Here is a 17,500-nt window from a genome sequence, read left to right as displayed (position 1 = left end):
CTGGAACTCTGCGCCGGCGTGGTCGAGCGTGAGGCCCCGGCCCTTTGGCTGCCTGGTACCTAAAACACTTCCATTGATCCAGCCACGGAGGGTGCTGGCTGGTGGCTCCATAGCTCCATAGCTCCATAGCACCAGAGCTCCATAGCTCCATAGCACCAGAGCTCCATAGCTCCATAGCACCAGAGCTCCATAGCTCCATAGCACCAGAGCTCCATAGCTCCATAGCACCAGAGCTCCATAGCTCCATAGCACCAGAGCTCCATAGCTCCATAGCACCAGAGCTCCATAGCTCCATAGCACCAGAGCTCCATAGCTCCATAGCTCCAGGGCTCCATAGCTCCAGGGCTCCATAGCTCCATAGCTCCAGGGCTCCATAGCTCCATACCTCCAGAGCTCCATAGCTCCAGCCTGGGTGGCTGGTGGCTCCATAGCTCCATACTTCCATAGCTCCAGTCAGAGAGTTGGCTAAAATTGCACTAAGTGCGAAAGCCCATTCATTTACAACGGCGTGTCCACAAGGCGGCGACATTTCCCCGTTACCGGTGGCTGCGCGGCGGGTGAGTGACAGAGCTTATCCGAGCGGCTGGAACTCTGCGCCGGCGTGGTCGAGCGTGAGGCCTCGGCCCTTTGGCTGCCTGGTACCTAAAACACTTCCATTGATCCAGCCACGGAGGGTGCTGGCTGGTGGCTCCATAGCTCCATAGCTCCATACCTCCAGAGCTCCAGAGCTCCATAGCACCAGAGCTCCATAGCTCCATAGCACCAGAGCTCCATAGCACCAGAGCTCCATAGCTCCATAGCACCAGAGCTCCATAGCTCCATTGCACCAGAGCTCCATAGCTCCATAGCACCAGAGCTCCATAGCTCCATAGCTCCATAGCACCAGAGCTCCATAGCTCCATAGCACCAGAGCTCCATAGCTCCATAGCACCAGAGCTCCATAGCTCCATAGCACCAGAGCTCCATAGCTCCATAGCACCAGAGCTCCATAGCTCCATAGCACCAGAGCTCCATAGCTCCATAGCACCAGAGCTCCATAGCTCCATAGCACCAGAGCTCCATAGCTCCATAGCACCAGAGCTCCATAGCTCCATAGCTCCAGGGCTCCATAGCTCCAGGGCTCCATAGCTCCATAGCTCCAGGGCTCCATAGCTCCATACCTCCAGAGCTCCATAGCTCCAGCCTGGGTGGCTGGTGGCTCCATAGCTCCATACTTCCATAGCTCCAGTCAGAGAGTTGGCGAAAATTGCACTAAGTGCGAAAGCCCATTCATTTACAACGGCGTGTCCACAAGGCGGCGACATTTCCCCGTTACCGGTGGCTGCGCGGCGGGAGAGTGGCAGAGCTCATCCGAGCGGCTGGAACTCTGCGCCGGCGTGGTCGAGCGGCTGGCCTCGGTAGTTGAGGTACCAGGGGTGGGCCGGGGAGCTCCAGGCGGGGCTTGTGAGAGAGTGAAGCCGAGCGGCTGGAACTCTCGGCCGGCCTGGTCGAGCGGCTGGCCTCGGTAGTTGAGGTACCTGGCGCGGGCTGGGGAGCTCCAGGCGGGGCTTGTGAGAGAGTGAAGCCGAGCGGCTGGAACTCTGGGCCGGCGTGGTTGAGCCACGGAGGGTGCTGGCTGGTGGCTCCATAGCTCCATAGCTCCATAGCTCCATACTTCCATAGCTCCATAGCTCCAGGCACGGAGGGTGCTGGAGCTCCACACTTCCATAGGCAGGGAGGGTGCTGGAGCTCCACACTTCCATAGGCAGGGAGGGTGCTGGAGCTCCACACTTCCATAGGCAGGGAGGGTGCTGGAGCTCCACACTTCCATAGGCAGGGAGGGTGCTGGAGCTCCACACTTCCATAGGCAGGGAGGGTGCTGGAGCTCCACACTTCCATAGGCAGGGAGGGTGCTGGAGCTCCACACTTCCATAGGCAGGGAGGGTGCTGGAGCTCCACACTTCCATAGGCAGGGAGGGTGCTGGAGCTCCACACTTCCATAGGCAGGGAGGGTGCTGGAGCTCCACACTTCCATAGGCAGGGAGGGTGCTGGAGCTCCACACTTCCATAGGCAGGGAGGGTGCTGGAGCTCCACACTTCCATAGGCAGGGAGGGTGCTGGAGCTCCACACTTCCATAGGCAGGGAGGGTGCTGGAGCTCCACACTTCCATAGGCAGGGAGGGTGCTGGAGCTCCACACTTCCATAGGCAGGGAGGGTGCTGGAGCTCCACACTTCCATAGGCAGGGAGGGTGCTGGAGCTCCACACTTCCATAGGCAGGGAGGGTGCTGGAGCTCCACACTTCCATAGGCAGGGAGGGTGCTGGAGCTCCACACTTCCATAGGCAGGGAGGGTGCTGGAGCTCCACACTTCCATAGGCAGGGAGGGTGCTGGAGCTCCACACTTCCATAGGCAGGGAGGGTGCTGGAGCTCCACACTTCCATAGGCAGGGAGGGTGCTGGAGCTCCACACTTCCATAGGCAGGGAGGGTGCTGGAGCTCCACACTTCCATAGGCAGGGAGGGTGCTGGAGCTCCACACTTCCATAGGCAGGGAGGGTGCTGGAGCTCCACACTTCCATAGGCAGGGAGGGTGCTGGAGCTCCACACTTCCATAGGCAGGGAGGGTGCTGGAGCTCCACACTTCCATAGGCAGGGAGGGTGCTGGAGCTCCACACTTCCATAGGCAGGGAGGGTGCTGGAGCTCCACACTTCCATAGGCAGGGAGGGTGCTGGAGCTCCACACTTCCATAGGCAGGGAGGGTGCTGGAGCTCCACACTTCCATAGGCAGGGAGGGTGCTGGAGCTCCACACTTCCATAGGCAGGGAGGGTGCTGGAGCTCCACACTTCCATAGGCAGGGAGGGTGCTGGAGCTCCACACTTCCATAGGCAGGGAGGGTGCTGGAGCTCCACACTTCCATAGGCAGGGAGGGTGCTGGAGCTCCACACTTCCATAGGCAGGGAGGGTGCTGGAGCTCCACACTTCCATAGGCAGGGAGGGTGCTGGAGCTCCACACTTCCATAGGCAGGGAGGGTGCTGGAGCTCCACACTTCCATAGGCAGGGAGGGTGCTGGAGCTCCACACTTCCATAGGCAGGGAGGGTGCTGGAGCTCCACACTTCCATAGGCAGGGAGGGTGCTGGAGCTCCACACTTCCATAGGCAGGGAGGGTGCTGGAGCTCCACACTTCCATAGGCAGGGAGGGTGCTGGAGCTCCACACTTCCATAGGCAGGGAGGGTGCTGGAGCTCCACACTTCCATAGGCAGGGAGGGTGCTGGAGCTCCACACTTCCATAGGCAGGGAGGGTGCTGGAGCTCCACACTTCCATAGGCAGGGAGGGTGCTGGAGCTCCACACTTCCATAGGCAGGGAGGGTGCTGGAGCTCCACACTTCCATAGGCAGGGAGGGTGCTGGAGCTCCACACTTCCATAGGCAGGGAGGGTGCTGGAGCTCCACACTTCCATAGGCAGGGAGGGTGCTGGAGCTCCACACTTCCATAGGCAGGGAGGGTGCTGGAGCTCCACATCCACACTTCCAGCCACTGCATGCTGGCACTTCCACCTTGCTTGCTAAGTCGGCGTGATCTTGCCCAAAAAGTCCCTCCTCACCTCCAGCTGGAAGTGGAAAAAAATCCTCCACCTGCTTGGCCGAGGTTCTGGAAGCCAGCAGCTCGCAGAATGTTGCCAAAGTTTCACTGGAAGGAAAAGAAAAGAGAAGACCGAGTGCGCATTTCACCTACCGCCGAATGTCCACAAGAGGGAAGTGTCACTCCGTCGCAGAATCTGCGCCGACGCACTCGGCACCCTTCGAATTTATGGTGCCGGTGCGGGTGTTCTGGGTGCAAAAAGGCCGCCCAAGTGGTAGAAAAAAATCAGACTTCGTCTCTTAGGTCGAAATTAATGCCAAGTTTTGAAATGCGCTGGCAGGGGTGGACCAGGGCCCGTTACAAGTGCTTAGCCGAGGTCCTGGAAGCCTAACCCGGCGTGATCTTGTGCAAAAAGCCGCTGCTGAGCTCCAGCTGGAAGTGTAAAAAGAACCGGGCTGGATCAAAAAAAGAACCGGGCGGCCCGTTAAAATTGCTTAGCCGAGGTCCTGGAAGCCTAACACGGCGTGTTCTTGTGCAAAAAGCCGCTCCCGAGCTCCAGCTGGAAGTGTAAAAAGAACCAGGCTGGATAAAAAAAAGAACCGGGCTGGATCAAAAAAGAACCGGGCGACCCGTTAAAATTGCTTAGCCGAGGTCCTGGAAGCCTAACACGGCGTGATCTTGTGCAAAAAGCCGCTCCCGAGCTCCAGCTGGAAGTGTAAAAAGAACCAGGCTGGATAAAAAAAAGAACCGGGCTGGATCAAAAAAGAACCGGGCGACCCGTTAAAATTGCTTAGCCGAGGTCCTGGAAGCCTAACACGGCGTGTTCTTGTGCAAAAAGCCGCTCCCGAGCTCCAGCTGGAAGTGTAAAAAGAACCGGGCTGGATCAAAAAAGAACCGGGCGACCCGTTAAAATTGCTTAGCCGAGGTCCTGGAAGCCTAACCCGGCGTGATCTTGTGCAAATAGCCGCTGCCGAGCTCCAGCTGGAAGTGTGAAAAGAACCGGGCTGGATAAAAAAAAGAACCGGGCTGGATCAAAAAAGAACCGGGCGACCCGTTAAAATTGCTTAGCCGAGGTCCTGGAAGCCTAACACGGCGTGATCTTGTGCAAAAAGCCGCTCCCGAGCTCCAGCTGGAAGTGTGAAAAGAACCGGGCTGGATAAAAAAAAGAACCGGGCTGGATCAAAAAAGAACCGGGCGACCCGTTAAAATTGCTTAGCCGAGGTCCTGGAAGCCTAACCCGGCGTGATCTTGTGCAAATAGCCGCTGCCGAGCTCCAGCTGGAAGTGTGAAAAGAACCGGGCTGGATAAAAAACAAAGAACCGGGCTGGATCAAAAAAGAACCGGGCGACCCGTTAAAATTGCTTAGCCGAGGTCCTGGAAGCCTAACACGGCGTGATCTTGTGCAAAAAGCCGCTCCCGAGCTCCAGCTGGAAGTGTAAAAAGAACCGGGCTGGATAAAAAAAGAACCGGGCTGGATCAAAAAAAGAACCGGGCGACCCGTTAAAATTGCTTAGCCGAGGTCCTGGAAGCCTAACCCGGCGTGATCTTGTGCAAATAGCCGCTGCCGAGCTCCAGCTGGAAGTGTGAAAAGAACCGGGCTGGATAAAAAAAAGAACCGGGCTGGATCAAAAAAGAACCGGGCGACCCGTTAAAATTGCTTAGCCGAGGTCCTGGAAGCCTAACACGGCGTGTTCTTGTGCAAAAAGCCGCTCCCGAGCTCCAGCTGGAAGTGTAAAAAGAACCAGGCTGGATAAAAAAGAAGAACCGGGCTGGATCAAAAAAGAACCGGGCGACCCGTTAAAATTGCTTAGCCGAGGTCCTGGAAGCCTAACACGGCGTGATCTTGTGCAAAAAGCCGCTCCCGAGCTCCAGCTGGAAGTGTAAAAAGAACCGGGCTGGATAAAAAAAGAACCGGGCTGGATCAAAAAAAGAACCGGGCGACCCGTTAAAATTGCTTAGCCGAGGTCCTGGAAGCCTAACCCGGCGTGATCTTGTGCAAATAGCCGCTGCCGAGCTCCAGCTGGAAGTGTGAAAAGAACCGGGCTGGATAAAAAAAAGAACCGGGCTGGATCAAAAAAGAACCGGGCGACCCGTTAAAATTGCTTAGCCGAGGTCCTGGAAGCCTAACACGGCGTGTTCTTGTGCAAAAAGCCGCTCCCGAGCTCCAGCTGGAAGTGTAAAAAGAACCAGGCTGGATAAAAAAGAAGAACCGGGCTGGATCAAAAAAGAACCGGGCGACCCGTTAAAATTGCTTAGCCGAGGTCCTGGAAGCCTAACACGGCGTGATCTTGTGCAAAAAGCCGCTCCCGAGCTCCAGCTGGAAGTGTAAAAAGAACCGGGCTGGATAAAAAAAGAACCGGGCTGGATAAAAAAAAGAACCGGGCGACCCGTTAAAATTGCTTAGCCGAGGTCCTGGAAGCCTAACACGGCGTGTTCTTGTGCAAAAAGCCGCTCCCGAGCTCCAGCTGGAAGTGTAAAAAGAACCAGGCTGGATAAAAAAAAGAACCGGGCTGGATCAAAAAAGAACCGGGCGACCCGTTAAAATTGCTTAGCCGAGGTCCTGGAAGCCTAACACGGCGTGATCTTGTGCAAAAAGCCGCTCCCGAGCTCCAGCTGGAAGTGTAAAAAGAACCAGGCTGGATAAAAAAAAGAACCGGGCTGGATCAAAAAAGAACCGGGCGACCCGTTAAAATTGCTTAGCCGAGGTCCTGGAAGCCTAACACGGCGTGTTCTTGTGCAAAAAGCCGCTCCCGAGCTCCAGCTGGAAGTGTAAAAAGAACCAGGCTGGATAAAAAAAAAGAACCGGGCTGGATAAAAAAAAGAACCGGGCGACCCGTTAAAATTGCTTAGCCGAGGTCCTGGAAGCCTAACACGGCGTGATCTTGTGCAAAAAGCCGCTCCCGAGCTCCAGCTGGAAGTGTAAAAAGAACCAGGCTGGATAAAAAAAAGAACCGGGCTGGATCAAAAAAGAACCGGGCGACCCGTTAAAATTGCTTAGCCGAGGTCCTGGAAGCCTAACACGGCGTGTTCTTGTGCAAAAAGCCGCTCCCGAGCTCCAGCTGGAAGTGTAAAAAGAACCAGGCTGGATAAAAAAAAAGAACCGGGCTGGATCAAAAAAGAACCGGGCGACCCGTTAAAATTGCTTAGCCGAGGTCCTGGAAGCCTAACACGGCGTGATCTTGTGCAAAAAGCCGCTCCCGAGCTCCAGCTGGAAGTGTAAAAAGAACCAGGCTGGATAAAAAAAAGAACCGGGCTGGATCAAAAAAGAACCGGGCGACCCGTTAAAATTGCTTAGCCGAGGTCCTGGAAGCCTAACACGGCGTGTTCTTGTGCAAAAAGCCGCTCCCGAGCTCCAGCTGGAAGTGTAAAAAGAACCAGGCTGGATAAAAAAAAGAACCGGGCTGGATCAAAAAAGAACCGGGCGACCCGTTAAAATTGCTTAGCCGAGGTCCTGGAAGCCTAACACGGCGTGATCTTGTGCAAAAAGCCGCTCCCGAGCTCCAGCTGGAAGTGTAAAAAGAACCGGGCTGGATAAAAAAAGAACCGGGCTGGATCAAAAAAGAACCGGGCGACCCGTTAAAATTGCTTAGCCGAGGTCCTGGAAGCCTAACCCGGCGTGATCTTGTGCAAAAAGCCGCTCCCGAGCTCCAGCTGGAAGTGTAAAAAGAACCGGGCTGGATAAAAAAAAGAACCGGGCTGGATCAAAAAAGAACCGGGCGACCCGTTAAAATTGCTTCGCCGAGGTCCTGGAAGCCTAACACGGCGTGATCTTGTGCAAAAAGCCGCTCCCGAGCTCCAGCTGGAAGTGTAAAAAGAACCGGGCTGGATAAAAAAAAGAACCGGGCTGGATCAAAAAAGAACCGGGCGACCCGTTAAAATTGCTTAGCCGAGGTCCTGGAAGCCTAACACGGCGTGATCTTGTGCAAAAAGCCGCTCCCGAGCTCCAGCTGGAAGTGTAAAAAGAACCGGGCTGGATAAAAAAAGAACCGGGCTGGATCAAAAAAGAACCGGGCGACCCGTTAAAATTGCTTAGCCGAGGTCCTGGAAGCCTAACACGGCGTGATCTTGTGCAAAAAGCCGCTCCCGAGCTCCAGCTGGAAGTGTAAAAAGAACCGGGCTGGATAAAAAAAAGAACCGGGCTGGTTCAAAAAAGAACCGGGCAACCCGTTAAAATTGCTTCGCCGAGGTCCTGGAAGCCTAACCCGGCGTGATCTTGCCCGAAATTCGGCCTCTATACTTCCATTTTAGGTACCAGGCGCTCATAGTGTGTTGGTCCCACTAGTCAGTGTACTGGTCCCACTCGCTAGTGTACTGGTCCCCCTAGTCAGTGTACTCATCCAGTTACCCCCCGTTTTCCAAAACACCATCGGCACGTATAAGGGGGGGACTCCTGAGAGAGATGAGGTATATGGCAGCGCAACACCAATCCGCTCCGCGCTGGTTCCCATGTCGGCTACGGATGAATAAAACCAGCCTGTCCCCCCTGGAGCTCACGAGACACGGAATTTTTTCTAAGTGCCAACGGCTCTTCCGAGCAAACGTGTCCGCTCCGGCTGGTTCCCCCGTCGGCCTCGAATGACGAAAAATGCCGGTCTCCGCCCGGAGCTCATGACAAACGAAAAATTTTCTAAGTGCCAACGGCACTAGCGAGCGAATGTGTCCGCTCGGCGCTGGTTCCCGGGTCGAACCCGGAAGACGAAAAACGCCGCTCTCCGCCCGGAGCTCATGACAAACGAAAAATTTTCTAAGTGCCAACGGCACTAGCGAGCGAATGTGTCCGCTCGGCGCTGGTTCCCGGGTCGAACCCGGAAGACGAAAAACGCCGCTCTCCGCCCGGAGCTCATGACAAACGAAAAATTTTCTAAGTGCCAACGGCACTAGCGAGCGAATGTGTCCGCTCGGCGCTGGTTCCCGGGTCGAACCCGGAAGACGAAAAACGCCGCTCTCCGCCCGGAGCTCATGACAAACGAAAAATTTTCTAAGTGCCAACGGCACTAGCGAGCGAATGTGTCCGCTCGGCGCTGGTTCCCGGGTCGAACCCGGAAGACGAAAAACGCCGCTCTCCGCCCGGAGCTCATGACAAACGAAAAATTTTCTAAGTGCCAACGGCACTAGCGAGCGAATGTGTCCGCTCGGCGCTGGTTCCCGGGTCGAACCCGGAAGACGAAAAACGCCGCTCTCCGCCCGGAGCTCATGACAAACGAAAAATTTTCTAAGTGCCAACGGCACTAGCGAGCGAATGTGTCCGCTCGGCGCTGGTTCCCGGGTCGAACCCGGAAGACGAAAAACGCCGCTCTCCGCCCGGAGCTCATGACAAACGAAAAATTTTCTAAGTGCCAACGGCACTAGCGAGCGAATGTGTCCGCTCGGCGCTGGTTCCCGGGTCGAACCCGGAAGACGAAAAACGCCGCTCTCCGCCCGGAGCTCATGACAAACGAAAAATTTTCTAAGTGCCAACGGCACTAGCGAGCGAATGTGTCCGCTCGGCGCTGGTTCCCGGGTCGAACCCGGAAGACAAAAAACGCCGGTCTCCGCCCGGAGCTCATGACAAACGAAAAATTTTCTAAGTGCCAACGGCACTAGCGAGCGAATGTGTCCGCTCGGCGCTGGTTCCCGGGTCGAACCCGGAAGACGAAAAACGCCGCTCTCCGCCCGGAGCTCATGACAAACGAAAAATTTTCTAAGTGCCAACGGCACTTGCGAGCGAATGTGTCCGCTCGGCGCTGGTTCCCGGGTCGGACCCGGAAGACGAAAAACGCCGGTCTCCGCCCGGAGCTCATGACAAACGAAAAATTTTCTAAGTGCCAACGGCACTAGCGAGCGAATGTGTCCGCTCGGCGCTGGTTCCCGGGTCGGACCCGGAAGACGAAAAACGCCGGTCCTCGCCTGGAGGTCCCAGCAAAATCGGCGAAAAAACGACTAAGTGTCAACTTTCGAAAAAACGACTAAGTGCCCACGGCTCTGCGGGGCTTGTGAGTCCGCCCCGCGCCGGTTCGGTGGTCGGCCTCAAAAAGCAAAAAATCAGCCTCTCTCCCTGGAGCTCACCTCGAGGTACCAGGGGGTGAGGTACCCGGGCTAAGGTGCAGTACCTTTTTTGGTCTTCAGGTGCGCCAGAGTACAATGAAATGGTCCCAGTAGTCAGTGTACTCATCGACTTTCCCCCCGTTTTCCAAAGCACCTCGTTTACGAGTATGGAGGAGATGGTGCTGGTCTCCCCACGGCGTCGGACACGCCGTCCTCGACAGCACAAGGTCGGATAGAAGACCTGGAAAGCGCCGTGGCACGCGCTGGAGGTGGGCACTTTGGCGAAAAAACGACTAAGTGTCAACTTTCGAAAAAACGACTAAGTGTCAACTTTCGAAAAAACGGCTAAGTGTCAACTTTCGAAAAAACGACTAAGTGTCACCTCTCTGAAAAAATGGCAAAGTGTCGCCTCTCTGAAATTTTTCTAAGTGCCCACGGCTCTGCGGGCTCGTGCATCCGAGCCGCGCCGGTTCTGCAACCGGCCTAGAATGACGAAAAATAACGGTCTCCTCCTGGAGCTCACAGCCAATTGTGGCGAAAAAGTGGCAAAGTGCCCACGGCCCTGCCGAGCTTTGGCGTCCGCTCAGCGCCGGTGCCGCAGTCGGCCTCGAATGACGAAAAATGACGGTCTCCTCCTGGAGCTCACAGCCAACTTGGCAAAAAGTTTCTAAGTGCCCACGGCCCTGCCGAGCTTTGGCGTCCGCCCAGCGCCGGTTCCGCAGTCGGCCTCGAATGACGAAAAATAACGGTCTCCTCCTGGAGCTCACAGCCAACTTGGCAAAAAGTTTCTAAGTGCCCACGGCCCTGCCGAGCTTTGGCGTCCGCTCAGCGCCGGTGCCGCAGTCGGCCTCGAATGACGAAAAATGACGGTCTCCTCCTGGAGCTCACAGCCAACTTGGCAAAAAGTTTCTAAGTGCCCACGGCCCTGCCGAGCTTTGGCGTCCGCCCAGCGCCGGTTCCGCAGTCGGCCTCGAATGACGAAAAATAACGGTCTCCTCCTGGAGCTCACAGCCAACTTGGCAAAAAGTTTCTAAGTGCCCACGGCCCTGCCGAGCTTTGGCGTCCGCCCAGCGCCGGTTCCGCAGTCGGCCTCGAATGACGAAAAATAACGGTCTCCTCCTGGAGCTCACAGCCAACTTGGCAAAAAGTTTCTAAGTGCCCACGGCCCTGCCGAGCTTTGGCGTCCGCCCAGCGCCGGTTCCGCAGTCGGCCTCGAATGACGAAAAATAACGGTCTCCTCCTGGAGCTCACAGCCAACTTGGCAAAAAGTTTCTAAGTGCCCACGGCCCTGCCGAGCTTTGGCGTCCGCCCAGCGCCGGTTCCGCAGTCGGCCTCGAATGACGAAAAATAACGGTCTCCTCCTGGAGCTCACAGCCAACTTGGCAAAAAGTTTCTAAGTGCCCACGGCCCTGCCGAGCTTTGGCGTCCGCCCAGCGCCGGTTCCGCAGTCGGCCTCGAATGACGAAAAATAACGGTCTCCTCCTGGAGCTCACAGCCAACTTGGCAAAAAGTTTCTAAGTGCCCACGGCCCTGCCGAGCTTTGGCGTCCGCTCAGCGCCGGTTCCGCAGTCGGCCTCGAATGACGAAAAATAACGGTCTCCTCCTGGAGCTCACAGCCAACTTGGCAAAAAGTTTCTAAGTGCCCACGGCCCTGCCGAGCTTTGGCGTCCGCCCAGCGCCGGTTCCGCAGTCGGCCTCGAATGACGAAAAATAACGGTCTCCTCCTGGAGCTCACAGCCAACTTGGCAAAAAGTTTCTAAGTGCCCACGGCCCTGCCGAGCTTTGACGTCCGCCCAGCGCCGGTTCCGCAGTCGGCCTCGAATGACGAAAAATAACGGTCTCCTCCTGGAGCTCACAGCCAACTTGGCAAAAAGTTTCTAAGTGCCCACGGCCCTGCCGAGCTTTGGCGTCCGCCCAGCGCCGGTTCCGCAGTCGGCCTCGAATAACGAAAAATAACGGTCTCCTCCTGGAGCTCACAGCCAACTTGGCAAAAAGTTTCTAAGTGCCCACGGCCCTGCCGAGCTTTGGCGTCCGCCCAGCGCCGGTTCCGCAGTCGGCCTCGAATGACGAAAAATAACGGTCTCCTCCTGGAGCTCACAGCCAACTTGGCAAAAAGTTTCTAAGTGCCCACGGCCCTGCCGAGCTTTGGCGTCCGCCCAGCGCCGGTTCCGCAGTCGGCCTCGAATGACGAAAAATAACGGTCTCCTCCTGGAGCTCACAGCCAACTTGGCAAAAAGTTTCTAAGTGCCCACGGCCCTGCCGAGCTTTGGCGTCCGCCCAGCGCCGGTTCCGCAGTCGGCCTCGAATGACGAAAAATAACGGTCTCCTCCTGGAGCTCACAGCCAACTTGGCAAAAAGTTTCTAAGTGTCACATCTCTGAAAAAACGGCTAAGTGTCGACTTTCGAAAAAACGGCAAAGTGTCACATCTCTGAAAAAACGGCTAAGTGTCGACTTTCGAAAAAACGGCTAAGTGTCAACTTTCGAAAAAACGGCTAAGTGTCGCCTCTCTGAAAAAACGGCAAAGTGTCAACTTTCGAAAAAACGACAGAGTGTCGCCTCTCTGAAAAAACGACTAAGTGTCGACTCTGAGAAAATGGCAAAGTGCCCACGGCTCTGCGGGCTCGTGCATCCGACCCGCGCCGGTTCCCCAGCCGGCCTGAAATAAGGCAAAACCAGCCTCTCCGCCTGGAGCTCAGAGCCAACTTGGCGAATATTTTCTAAGTGCCCACGGCTCTGCGTGGCTACGGCGTCTGCCCAGCGCCGGTTCCTGGGTCGAACCCCGAGGACGAGGAATGCCGGTCTCCGCCTGGAGGTCCCAGCTTAATCGGCGAAAATTTTCTAAGTGCCCACGGCTCTGCCGGGCTCGTGCATCCGACCCGCGCCGGTTCCCCAGCCGGCCTGAAATAAGGCAAAACCAGGCTCTCCCCCTGGAGCTCAGAGCCAATTGTGGCGAAAAAACGACTAAGTGTCAACTTTCGAAAAAACGACTAAGTGTCAACTTTCCAAAAAAACGGCTAAGTGTCGACTTTCGAAAAAACGGCTAAGTGTCAACTTTCGAAAAAACGACTAAGTGTCGCCTCTGAAAAAACGACTAAGTGTCGCCTCTCTGAAAAAACGACTAAGTGCCCACGGCTCTGCGGGGCTTGTGAGTCCGCCCCGCGCCGGTTCGGCGGTCGGCCTCAAAAAGCGAAAAATCAGCCTCTCTCCCTGGAGCTCACCAAAAATTTGTCGAAATTTTTCTAAGTTCTCCTCGAGGTACCAGGGGGTGAGGTACCCGGGCTAAGGTGCAGTACCTTTTTTGGTCTTCAGGTGCGCCAGAGTACAATGAAATGGTCCCAGTAGTCAGTGTACTCATCGACTTTCCCCCCGTTTTCCAAAGCACCCCGTTTACGAGTATGGAGGAGATGGTGCTGGTCTCCCCACGGCGTCGGACACGCCGTCCTCGACAGCACAAGGTCGGATAGAAGACCTGAAAAGCGCCGTGGCACGCGCTGGAGGTGTCACTGTGGCGAAAAAGTGACTAAGTGTCAACTTTCGAAAAAACGGCTAAGTGTCAACTTTCGAAAAAACGGCTAAGTGTCAACTTTCGAAAAAACGGCTAAGTGTCAACTTTCGAAAAAACGACTAAGTGTCGCCTCTCTGAAAAAACGGCAAAGTGTCAACTTTCGAAAAAACGACTAAGTGTCAACTTTCGAAAAAACGACTAAGTGTCACCTCTCTGAAAAAATGGCAAAGTGTCAACTGCGAATGTGGTGGTGCATGGAAGGAAGTGGAGGACGGCCGCCTCCTTAAACACAGGCCGAAGAGGAGCGTCAGGGCCGGCTCCTTAAACACGGACCGAGTGTCGCCCTTAACACAGACCAAGCGGAGGACGGCCGCCTCCCTAAATACAGGCCGAACCGGAGCGCGAGGGCCGCTCCTTAAACACGGACCGAGTGTCGCCCTTAACACAGACCAAGGGGAGGACGGCCGCCTCCTTAAACACAGGCCGGAGAGGAGCGTCAGGGCCAGGCTCCTCAAACATGGACCGAGTGTCGCCCTTAACACAGACCAAGGGGAGGACGGCCGCCTCCTTAAACACAGGCCGGAGAGGAGCGTCAGGGCCAGGCTCCTCAAACATGGACCGAGTGTCGCCCTTAACACAGACCAAGGGGAGGACGGCCGCCTCCTTAAACACAGGCCGGAGAGGAGCGTCAGGGCCAGGCTCCTCAAACATGGACCGAGTGTCGCCCTTAACACGGACCAAGGGGAGGACGGCCGCCTCCTTAAACACAGGCCGGAGAGGAGCGTCAGGGCCAGGCTCCTCAAACATGGACCGAGTGTCGCCCTTAACACGGACCAAGGGGAGGACGGCCGCCTCCTTAAACACAGGCCGGAGAGGAGCGTCAGGGCCAGGCTCCTCAAACATGGACCGAGTGTCGCCCTTAACACGGACCAAGGGGAGGACGGCCGCCTCCTTAAACACAGGCCGGAGAGGAGCGTCAGGGCCAGGCTCCTCAAACATGGACCGAGTGTCGCCCTTAACACGGACCAAGGGGAGGACGGCCGCCTCCTTAAACACAGGCCGGAGAGGAGCGTCAGGGCCAGGCTCCTCAAACATGGACCGAGTGTCGCCCTTAACACGGACCAAGGGGAGGACGGCCGCCTCCTTAAACACAGGCCGGAGAGGAGCGTCAGGGCCAGGCTCCTCAAACATGGACCGAGTGTCGCCCTTAACACGGACCAAGGGGAGGACGGCCGCCTCCTTAAACACAGGCCGGAGAGGAGCGTCAGGGCCAGGCTCCTCAAACATGGACAGAGTGTCGCCCTTAACACAGACCAAGCGGAGGACGGCCGCCTCCCTAAATACAGGCCGAACCGGAGCGCGAGTGTCGCTCCTTAAACACGGACCGAGTGGAGGACGGCCGCCTCCTTAAACACAGGCCGAACAAAATGACACAAAGTGTCAACTGCGAATGTTGTCCATCCAAGGAAGGAGCGTGATGCCCGGCCGGCTCCTTAAACACAGGCCGAGAGTCGCCCCGGACGGTCCGCCTCGCGGCGCCCGTCTGCTCGGATAAAATGACACAAAGTGTCAACTACGAATGTTGTCCATCCAAGGAGGGAGCGTGATGCCCGGCCGGCTCCGAAAACACAGGCCGAGAGTCGCCCCGGACGGTCCGCCTCGCGGCGCCCGTCTGCTCGGATAAAATGACACAAAGTGTCAACTGCGAATGTTGTCCATCCAAGGAAGGAGCGTGATGCCCGGCCGGCTCCTTAAACACAGGCCGAGAGTCGCCCCGGACGGTCCGCCTCGCGGCGCCCGCCCGCTCGGATAAAATGACACAAAGTGTCAACTACGAATGTTGTCCATCCAAGGAAGGAGCGTGATGCCCGGCCGGCTCCTTAAACACAGGCCGAGAGTCGCCCCGGACGGTCGCCTCGCGGCGCCCGTCTGCTCGGATAAAATGACACAAAGTGTCAACTACGAATGTTGTCCATCCAAGGAGGGAGCGTGATGCCCGGCCGGCTCCGAAAACACAGGCCGAGAGTCGCCCCGGACGGTCCGCCTCGCGGCGCCCGTCTGCTCGGATAAAATGACACAAAGTGTCAACTGCGAATGTTGTCCATCCAAGGAAGGAGCGTGATGCCCGGCCGGCTCCTTAAACACAGGCCGAGAGTCGCCCCGGACGGTCCGCCTCGCGGCGCCCGCCCGCTCGGATAAAATGACACAAAGTGTCAACTACGAATGTTGTCCATCCAAGGAGGGAGCGTGAGGCCCGGCCGGCTCCGAAAACACAGGCCGAGAGTCGCCCCGGACGGTCCGCCTCTCGAGGCGCCCGCCCGCTCGGATAAAATGACACAAAGTGTCAACTACGAATGTTGTCCATCCAAGGAGGGAGCGTGATGCCCGGCCGGCTCCGAAAACACAGGCCGAGAGTCGCCCCGGACGGTCCGCCTCGCGGCGCCCGTCTGCTCGGATAAAATGACACAAAGTGTCAACTACGAATGTTGTCCATCCAAGGAGGGAGCGTGAGGCCCGGCCGGCTCCGAAAACACAGGCCGAGAGTCGCCCCGGACGGTCCGCCTCTCGAGGCGCCCGCCCGCTCGGATAAAATGACACAAAGTGTCAACTACGAATGTTGTCCATCCAAGGAGGGAGCGTGATGCCCGGCCGGCTCCGAAAACACAGGCCGAGAGTCGCCCCGGACGGTCCGCCTCGCGGCGCCCGCCCGCTCGGATAAAATGACACAAAGTGTCAACTACGAATGTTGTCCATCCAAGGAGGGAGCGTGAGGCCCGGCCGGCTCCGAAAACACAGGCCGAGAGTCGCCCCGGACGGTCCGCCTCTCGAGGCGCCCGCCCGCTCGGATAAAATGACACAAAGTGTCAACTACGAATGTTGTCCATCCAAGGAGGGAGCGTGATGCCCGGCCGGCTCCGAAAACACAGGCCGAGAGTCGCCCCGGACGGTCCGCCTCGCGGCGCCCGCCCGCTCGGATAAAATGACACAAAGTGTCAACTACGAATGTTGTCCATCCAAGGAGGGAGCGTGAGGCCCGGCCGGCTCCGAAAACACAGGCCGAGAGTCGCCCCGGACGGTCCGCCTCTCGAGGCGCCCGCCCGCTCGGATAAAATGACACAAAGTGTCAACTACGAATGTTGTCCATCCAAGGAGGGAGCGTGATGCCCGGCCGGCTCCGAAAACACAGGCCGAGATTCGACCCCGGACGGGCCGTCTTCTCCCGGCGCCCGCCCGCGTACGCCCCCCATCCCCGGTCGCCCGTCTGCTCCCGGCGGGCCTCCGAGTACCCCCTCACCCAACTGACCGACTGGCACTCATGACCCGCCTTGGTAGGGCCCCCATCGGCCTCGGCTCGTCCGACGTCGGGTGGACGGTTCCTACCCACTGCGGGTCGCACTCTAGCGCCCCGGCCGCCGCGTGAGCGTGCGCTCCCCGCGCCGCCCCGCAGGCCCCGGCGCGACCGTACTGCGGCGAGACCGAGACGACCCGGTTTGGCATCCATCCCACCTAGCCACGATCCACGGAGGCCGAGCGAGCGGCTGAGTGTCGGGCGCCGCGCGTGCGAGCGTCCGCCGGCCGCGCCGGTCCTTCCGCGAATGTCGTTTCTCAAACCCTCCGGCTTGATAGCGGCGGCACCACGGGAAGCCGTCCACACACACCGTCCGACCTCTATCCGAAAAGCCTTCCCGACCAACCGCGGTCGCGGGGGCGTCTGTCGCTCCGCATCGGGGGGGCGTATGGCTTCCGCGCTACGCGCTGCGGGCTCGGGGGGGCCGCAACGGCTGAGTCTGACTCGGCCGGGGCGCAGCTTCCCTCCCGGCAGTCAGCAATAGTGCCGATCGCGCCTGCCACCAGCCCCCTCCCCGACGGGTTCGTCGGCGCCGGCTGGCCGCCGTCCGCCTTCGTTCCCCGAGGGTTCCCAACCAGCGCCGATCCAACTCCGCATCCTGGCCGCACGCAGTGCGTGCCTCGCGCGGGTAAGTCGCCGGCGCAGCGCCGCAGCTCCCGACCCCCGCGTACGGGAATAGTTGAGGGCCTCAGCGGGCCGCACCGACCGAGTCCGACTCGGGCCGGGGCGCAGATTCCCGCTTGGGTGACCGAACGTTCTCTGCTCGGGCCGGAGGGCCGACGCCCGTCCCCCCCCGTCGTCCCCCACGGACCGCCTCCGAGGCCACTTCGCACGGCTCATCCTCGGCTCCCTACCAATGCTTAATCGATGGGGCCGCCCGGCCGGATTCGCGCCCCCCTGTCCACCGCGAGTCTCCCCAGACTAACCCGAGTTACCGCCCAGCTCGCCTAACCTTGCACTCGCTCTGCCAAACGGTCGTGTAGTCGGCGGGCCGTCCTACGGGTCGCCCTCCCTCCCCAAACGCGCGGCGGGATAGCGGCAAGGCGGCGGCGGCGGC

Source organism: Syngnathus leptorhynchus, unplaced genomic scaffold, assembly GCF_054491065.1.
Source record: "Syngnathus leptorhynchus isolate UIUO unplaced genomic scaffold, UIUO_Slep HiC_scaffold_33, whole genome shotgun sequence".
Classification (NCBI taxonomy): Eukaryota; Metazoa; Chordata; class Actinopteri; order Syngnathiformes; family Syngnathidae; genus Syngnathus; species Syngnathus leptorhynchus.
The sequence above is the reverse complement of the archived record's forward strand: the minus strand, read 5'-3'. Positions refer to the sequence as shown.